Raw genomic sequence first — 8219 nt, forward strand, 5'->3', positions numbered from 1 at the left:
GTGACAAATCAGTCACAAAAAAAAAAAATCGAAGCACCCAGCGCTGATCTTCCGCGAGGATCTTTGGGATCTAATTCCAAATCTAACATCAAAATAGTCAACACCGACCCTATTTTTGGACAAAACAAAGGAACTTTATCTTGGCAGCATTGATTGGCATTGGCATTATCACGCGTTACACGTATAAGCTTTCGGAAGCCCGCATTACTTGTGATCGCTCCTGTCGCCTCGCCCCTACATCTTAACTTAATACTCTTTAATTATCCCTATTATTATCACCCAAAATACTATTATTGTTTACTACAACTCTATTTATGTAGTCTATGATATGGACACCTTCAATTGAAACCCTTAATCTTACTTATATAATAAAGCGTAAACATACTACTTCGTGACGTAGGATGTCAGCAATTAAAACATATTTTTGAATAATCCTTTCTTTAATAAAAAGCCCTACAATTACTAGTTTTAAACTATGTATTTTCACGCTATTAAACATAGGGGATAAAAAAACCATATAGGAAAGGAACCATAAAGTACAAGTTGCCAACAACAAGGAAGCAAGATTGCTATGGTACGGATTACCGTAGCAATCTTGCTTCCTTGTTGTCTTTGCCATTGGATACCAATTATGGTATCCAATGTCAAAGGCTTTCGTTGTCTGTCTATTTGAATTTTGACATTTGCAATTGAGAATGTAACCAACAGATGAAGCCGCACGGGTACAGCTAGTCTATACTATTATAATAAAATTACAGCATATTTTTGAATAATTATTTTATTAATAAAAAACCCTACATTTGCGTCACGCTTTAGACTATATATTTTAACGCCATTAAACTTAGGGGGTAAATATTTTGGATAAAAACCCTAATGAGGGAAAGAGATCATAAGTGCTGCCAACATCAAGGAAGCAAGGTTGACATCATGTCATGTTATTTTGACATTTGCAATTGATTATTTGACAAATTAAAACAAATAAAATAAAATATTCATATATCCATGCGGATGAAGTCGCACGGGAACAGCTAGTTATTAATAAACATATTTTAATCATAAGTAAAATTTTCATGCCTTCGCATTAAAACATTAATATTGTACAAGTGTTATAGTAAAAAAACATATTATAAATATTAATACGCATTGTTCAAAACATTTACAATTTCTTTTGCGACTGTTTCGAGAATCTGAACAGTAATATTTATTTTCTTGCAGATCTGTAACTAAAATTACCTTTTTGGCTTTTCTTTTAAAAGTTTTTCCTCCTCTGAATCATATATTATGATGTTCAAATAAAGACATGTTATCTTAATTTGAGTAATTCATTTATTTTAGGAGACATCGGACTTAAACCACCTGCACTCGACTGCAAGACGAAGCTTTTAAGAATAAGTCCAGTATAATGGCACTTCAGAAATATCTACTTCAAAATTAAACCTTATCACTTTGAATTTAAATTGAAAATCAATTGATTGTTTTGTACTCTGTCAAACACTTACTTTACAAAGATTTCTGAGTATTTTCAAAATTAGATCATATCTTTGTAAAGTCTGGGTTGAATTTGTCTTATCAAAATGATGTCATAGGTAAAATTGATTTTTACATTTGGATAATGAACTCTATTCTATTGTTATAAAGTTTAAATTTGTAAATCCTATCGAATGTTTTCCAGGCGCCACGCTTTGTCATGCCGATACGATCAGCATCCGGTGCAGTTTCGGGATGAAAATGTTTTTACTTATCTTAAGTGGTTGTATCTGGTTATTAATTAGTCTTTGAGGGAACATCGGGCTGTCATATCAAACACTTTGTCGGCATGACTGTGCCCACTAGCCAATGATTCTTTAGAACATAGATGTTACTTAAACTTTGATGGCGAAATTAAACTTTTTGTTGTAAATTACGGATGTTATCATGACGTGAAAGAAAAAGAAATGAGATAGTTTTTTAATAGTTTCAAAAGAACTAATTAATTGTAATTGTTCAAGGAGTTTTTACGTTTTTAGGTCTCAAGCCATTAGAAAAGAAGAAGAATTTAAATTATTTAAAATTAGAACACATTGTCGATGTCATCATTTTTATCTAGTCTGTTTCAGTACATATTTTATCAATACACATGTCTCCGTTAAAAATAGTTTTATTTCTAAATCTTTTACGATATACAGTAATGTTTTTCTTTGTTTTCTTTGTGTAGACATTAAAAGAATTGTAATGAAGTATTGGGGAAGGAATTGGCTCCTGTAACACAGGGCAACCTACAGGAGCCAAGACTTCCTTGTAATGTATGCAAAAGAGACAATAAATAAATAATAACAATAATAATTATTATTATTTTACAAAACGTGAAATGCGAAATGCTAGTCCAAATTATTAGTTTTTAAAAATCAAGCTCATTTATTTAATAATGATGATACATTTTGTCACATATTTTTTAATAACCTCAGTGGTACAGAATTCTTAAAGTTGTTTAAGTAGTGGATCTCTTGCATTTACTTTATGACAAAACGTGTGACCTAAGACTAACTACTAAAACGAACGTTTTGATTCGTTTTATATCATAATCATCATCACCAGCTCACAATAAATCCCCACCGAGGAGCTCGGAGCCTACCCTAAGAAAGGGGTGACTAGGCCATAGTCAACCACGCTGGCCCAGTGCGGGTTGGTGGACTTCACACATATCTTTGAATTTCTTTGCCGATATGTGCAGGTTGCATCACGATGTTTTCCTTCACCATAAGAACGTCGGGTAAATTATATACATATGAATAATCGAAAATTACATTGGTACATGCCGCGGTATGAACCCAAGACCTATAGATTACAAGTCAAGTGCTTAAACCACTGAGCCACCGACGCTCTGTTTTATATGCGTCGTTCTATTTATAATCTGACAGTCGTCAAATTTAGGATGCTGTAACCTATTCAAATGTTCAATATTCGGCCGTTAGATTGTTATAAATTATTATTCACGTATTACCGCTGAGAATGTTTAAAATAAAATAATATGCATAAAAAGGTAGTCGAAACAATGTACAGAACAAAATTCATAATTAAGTAATAATTTAAATTTTTACTACAAAATGACAAAAGTAACAACGTCCAAAAAATTTAAGAAAAGATTTAATAGCGTTTCTGCTATAATTATCCTTATACAATGCTAGATATAATAAAACTGGCAACAAAAATCTTGTAGTCATTACAGCAAACACCATATAATTACAATTTCAGATTCGGAAAACACAAAAAGTAGCGCGAGGCAATTATGCGATATCACCAAATCTACGGAGCGACGGCGACGGGCGGGTGACCGTTAAGACAATCAAGTGCTCCCACTTCCTGCATTACATGACGAGATAATACATAGAAATTGTATATTAAAGTCACCTCATAAATATGTATATGTCTCGGTCTGTGGTCACACAAAACGCTTGCACAATCTTCTGTGCGGATGGCCCCGGCTGAGAACAGCGGCATGTGCGGAGTATCCTCAAAAAATTTAAATTATTAAAATAAAATGAAACCGCTAAAATAATGGCTGATTATGATGATGATATACACATTACATGAATCGCTTTACAAAAACCGTAAAGTACGTCTATATACTGTGCTAAAAATTAGCGGTACACAATTCCTATGCCATAATTATTTTTTCTTGTTACCATGCCAAATTAACGCTAACAAAGGTCGAAAGCTAGGATCCTAACGCACCAAAGTGAATATAAATTGATATACATTTACTTTTGTCCTTGAATATTGAAGCTATTTAAAAAAAAAAACTAAATTAGATAAAATTTGTAACTGCTACAAATAAATGACCTATGTAAACTTGACTTGATCATCGTATGGGTTGAAATAAACAAATGAAGTCGTAAATAATTTTTAGAGCTACTCCACAACGTCTCTGTTCTATAGAACATTGACGCGACCGCTGGCGTGGCGTGTAATAGAAAAAGTGATACGCGGCACACCGCACAAATACATTCTTATCACAGTTTGTTTCTTCGTTCGAATAAAGAAATGTCGGCGCTGTGTGTGGTGGCCTTTACCACTTTGTTTTTTTTCTACCACACCATACGAATACCGCAAACTGTACGATGGAATAAACGTTAACACGTGATACGTGTGTACTTTGCATTTGCAACTATGATACATTGTAAGGCAATGTTCTTTTACAATTTACGATAAACTGATCAACGATATGTTAAATAATATATAAATATTTATAACTAGCTGTTCCCGTGCGATTTCATCAACATAAAATTATTTTATTGTTTACATGTGTCAAATTGTCAATTGCAAATGTCAAAATGACGACATGACAAAACGTGGCAATCTTGCTTCCTTGATGTTGGCAGCATTTTATGGTCTCTTTCCCACATTAGGGTTTTCATCCAAAATATTTACCCCCTAAGTTTAATGGCGTGAAAATGTATAGCCTAAAGCGTGACGTAATTGTAGCGCTTTTTAATAAAAAAAAGAATTATTCAAATTATGCTATAAGAGCTGCCATCTTAGGCAACAAAGAAGTGTGTGTTTACGCTTTATTATGATAGTATAGATTGTAAAAGGACATATAGCTTCATCTGATATTCCGTGACTACAGTTATCTTTAACTTAAGACAATTAAGATAGTTTTTTAGGTAATAGAATTCGCCGCCTAAACGACTGAACGGATCACGATGAAATTTAGCATAGATATAGAGAACAGTCTAGAAGAACATATGGGCTACTTACTTTTGTCTCACAGAGACGTTGCCGGCAGAAAGAGATAGAATGGAATAACAAACACTGGCTTTTTTTTCGCTTTGACATTATAAAAAAAATGTTTCTCCAATTTCGAAATGATATGTTAAGAATGTATTCTAGTCGATTACCTCCCAAATACGTGTGTAACACCGGTAAAACGATAATTAAATCGGTTGGTCGACTTGACATTTATGTGACATTTTTATTTTAAGTCATCGAGAATTTTATTTTTCTGCCATAAATGTTCAAAAACTTGAAATGCCGGTCTTCACAGGTCCATCAAGTGAACCGACTAACGCATCCTTTTGGAAGCGACTTTTAGAGAAGTAATTAAGATAATTACTTAGTTGTACTTAATTGAAGCACAAAAAGCTAAGTTTATATGTAAGGGATAGTTCAGTTGTTATTCTATCTCAATTAAAACATTGGAGGAATAAAATTTTACAAAAGATGGCCATTTACTAATAAAAAGTAGATAAAAGGCGTTTTAACTAAAATAAAATAATAAAACGACACAGAATATTTGTAAATATATCTTTTTGGATAAAATCAATGCAAAATCATAACGTTATAAAAAAAACATTTTTAGTTAGTTTTTTTGTGTTACGAACATTGTTTTCTTAGACGTTAATTAACAAGTATCTAAGCGTACAGAAATGACTGGTTAATGTGGCAAGTAATTAATTCATATTTTAATGATAACTACATAAATAATCTTTATAACTGGATAGAACTAGTTATAAACATTATTACTATTAATTACATTACGTTTATTTTGAATGTGGAGAGGTACACCGGCAGACCTTGAAAGAGATGGAGGAATTGCGTGAATGGTGACATGATCAAGAAGGGAGTGATGACTGAGATGACGTATGATAAAGTTATGTGGAGGGCAAAAACTTGATGCGCCAACCCTACGGGAGTAGGATATGGAGAAAGATGATGAACTCCTATTAATTAAATCCACCTCTATTATCTTTAAAAAGTAAAAAATTACATTAAAAGATCGCATACGAGAAGTAACATATTAATGTTGTAATTTTAATTTTTAAAGTAATTTAAAGTAATAAAATGTAATTTTTAAAAGGATATCCCATCGGGGGTAATCCCCCGATGGGATATCCTTTTCGTTGCGTGGAACCTTATATAGTCTGACCAGGAATAAAAACGTATCATCACGTACTTATAGAATGTGTTGAAAAAAGGCTACTAGGAGGTCCTAATAACAGATTTTCTATTTCCCCAATCAGCCTATACACGTATTCTACAATTTCGGCAACCCTGCAACGTGCTAGCGTGACGAGGCTTGGGTAATTTCCTTACCCGCTTCCTTCCGCACATCCGCGCGTGTTACGATACGTCCTTCCTCGTTGTGAAACTCTTCTAGCGTGACCCTAATATACTGGACACTAAGGTCGCTACACATTTAGCAACTACGTACAGTCAGGGAAACTCGCAGTATTGACTTACAGTATTTATTTCTATTTATTTAATTAACAGTACATTTTTGTTAATTCGCTGATATTTCTTTTAATAATTCCAACTAAGCTCTAGACGTGTGCTAGGATATGTTTCACGTCAATAGTCGAATGTGAACCTTCGATAGTAAGATCGGTAGTCTGTACCCCAAACCATTAGGCTAATTGTGCTAGGGTAATTTAGTAAAATTAGGAAAAAAGGCTAAAACATCTTACAAAATTATGTATAGTTTGACTGTAAGATTGATATAATTCTCTTATTCCTTGCAACGAGACAAACTCTCCCTCTTACAAATAACCAATTAGGTAGCAGTAAGTTGCACTAAGAGTATAATAATAAAACATTATTACCTGTGTATATTTAAAAGCTGTGTTTTATTGGTTATTGTTTCTACGTTGAAATGACTGCAGTTTTCAAAGTGTAATACCGCCATATTCCCCGATTGTACCTGCCAATAAAATGTTAAAGAACTTTAAAAAAAATTGCCACTATTAAACGTGGTATCACTATTTAAACATGAAATTACCTCATTCCCGGACGTAAATATTTAAATTTAATAAAGCATTAAAGATGACGCAGATGTAACGTTCATAAAATCTAATATATTAATTGACAAATTGCAAAATTAACCATTTTAGCGACTGCATTAAGAAAGCGGCTTTGAATGGCACTAAAATGTTCTCACAGAACCGGATTCTTACGTACGATGATTTGATAAACAAAATGATAGATTGAAAACATCTCACTGATGTCATTTATAGCACGCTTATCTAGTTTATGTACTATCACTGATTAAATTAATTTGAAGTCTCGATTTAATAAGTTTCCGCAAACATATTGGCCAAGCTGAAACGTCTTACATCTCAGGGGTGTCATTAACAAAGGACATAATAATATCAACCCTACTAATGACACAAAAAGTATCGAATCGAAGGCAGAAGTCAAATTGGGACTTAAGTTTTAATGGAACATCTGTATAAAATTGACTGAAGGAATTTTGCAATAAACTATAAAGCGTCTAGTAAAAGCTTAAGCGAGCTTACGAAAGTTATCATAAAGTCGATGACAGCCGCTAACGAGGGGCTGGTGAAGTGCCATTAAAAATGCTTATAAATTCCTTTACATGATAAGGCTGTGTACACAACACATGTAAAAAATATATCGGCTCAAGATCAAGGCAACTGCAATTCTGAAACGCTGCAATTAGTATTGCCTATAGAATATTAATTCTACAAAGACTATTGAAGCTCCTTAAGGTTTTGTTATTTTTTTAACTCTAGTAGTATTGAAATTATTAAAAAGGCATATTTAATGCTAGTATAATTCCCATATATCTTGGCGGTTCTTAACTACAAAATTTGACAATTAAAATTAGCAAGACGCAACTCGCTGATGACCTTGGATCAAGGTATTTAAAAAGAATACCGTAAAGTTTCCCCGCATAAGAACTTGTGTAAAATCTTTTCCTCATAAATATTTACTTCATTTTACTGTTAATAGTGGTTCTATTATCAACTACTTCTACTAAAAATCACTAGTTTAGTTGTTATTAAATGCATCCTATATCGCGCGGCTTTCACGGCACGTCGTAAATCCATGGAAGTAATGTCTTTACATTGTAACCATTTGCCGGCTTCAATACTGGAGCAATGTAATGAATCTGCGAAGTAATTATCCCGACATTAAAACTGCCATTTTAATAACTGCGCTCCCATTGGTCGATTCAAAATTACATAATCTGTGCAATATATGCGGTAGTGTGTGTATTGGTGCTCCTTTGCGACTGTAAATGTGGGTTTACACTGACAACCTATCTGTAAAGAAGCATATGCTTATCTTTATCTTCTTCGAATGAAGTGAAAGGGAGGACAATATATTTTATACGTTTGTTTTGTCAATATCTCCATACTTGTATATTCTAGAATACTGTAGGGGATTTGTTTTGTAATTGAAAATCTATAACATACATGACAAAATAACATTTCTTGTCC

At 33.1% G+C, this 8219-nt stretch overlaps 1 long non-coding RNA gene across 1 annotated transcript in view; it reads right to left on the reverse strand.

Annotated features, from left to right (window-relative positions):
* Positions 1–6670, reverse strand: part of LOC106104910 — a 134950-nt gene extending 128280 nt beyond the window's left edge. The window contains exon 1 of the long non-coding RNA XR_001225699.1: positions 6579–6670. This is a non-coding gene — a long non-coding RNA (uncharacterized LOC106104910). The remainder of the gene's footprint in view (positions 1–6578) is intronic.
* Positions 6671–8219: the final 1549 nt, after the last annotated feature.

This window comes from Papilio polytes, unplaced genomic scaffold (genome assembly GCF_000836215.1).
Source record: "Papilio polytes unplaced genomic scaffold, Ppol_1.0 DF823399.1, whole genome shotgun sequence".
Lineage (NCBI taxonomy): Eukaryota > Metazoa > Arthropoda > Insecta > Lepidoptera > Papilionidae > Papilio > Papilio polytes.